This window comes from Bison bison, unplaced genomic scaffold, assembly GCF_000754665.1.
Source record: "Bison bison bison isolate TAMUID 2011002044 unplaced genomic scaffold, Bison_UMD1.0 scf7180017864138, whole genome shotgun sequence".
In the NCBI taxonomy this organism is placed as follows: Eukaryota; Metazoa; Chordata; class Mammalia; order Artiodactyla; family Bovidae; genus Bison; species Bison bison.
The window spans coordinates 200,699-201,008 of record NW_011494710.1 but is presented as its reverse complement, the minus strand read 5'-3'; the positions used below and the strand labels follow the sequence as shown (position 1 = coordinate 201,008).

The following is a 310-nucleotide window of genomic DNA, read 5'->3' as shown; positions in this document are numbered from 1 at the left end:
GGAGCACAGAAAAATCAAGAGAGTTCAAAAAAACACATCTGCTTCACTGACTACACTAAAGCCTTTGACTGTGTGGATCAAACAATCCGTGGAAAATTCTTCAAGAGATGGGAATACTGGACCAGCTTATCTGCCTCCTGAGAAACCTGTAAACAAGTCAAGAAGCAACAGAACTGGACATGGAACAATGAACTGGTTCAAAATTGGGAAAGGAGTGCGTCAAGCGTATATATTGTCACTCTGCTTATTTAACTTATATCAGAGTACATTATGAGAAATGCCGGGCTGGATGAAGCACAAGCTGGAATCA

The 310-nt window shown here is 41.0% G+C and overlaps 1 protein-coding gene across 1 annotated transcript in view; it reads right to left on the bottom strand.

Moving 5' to 3' along the window:
- Nucleotides 1-310, bottom strand: part of PGBD5 (piggyBac transposable element derived 5) — a 98,192-nt gene that overhangs the window by 80,741 nt on the left and 17,141 nt on the right. The gene's annotated exons all lie outside the window — the stretch shown is intronic.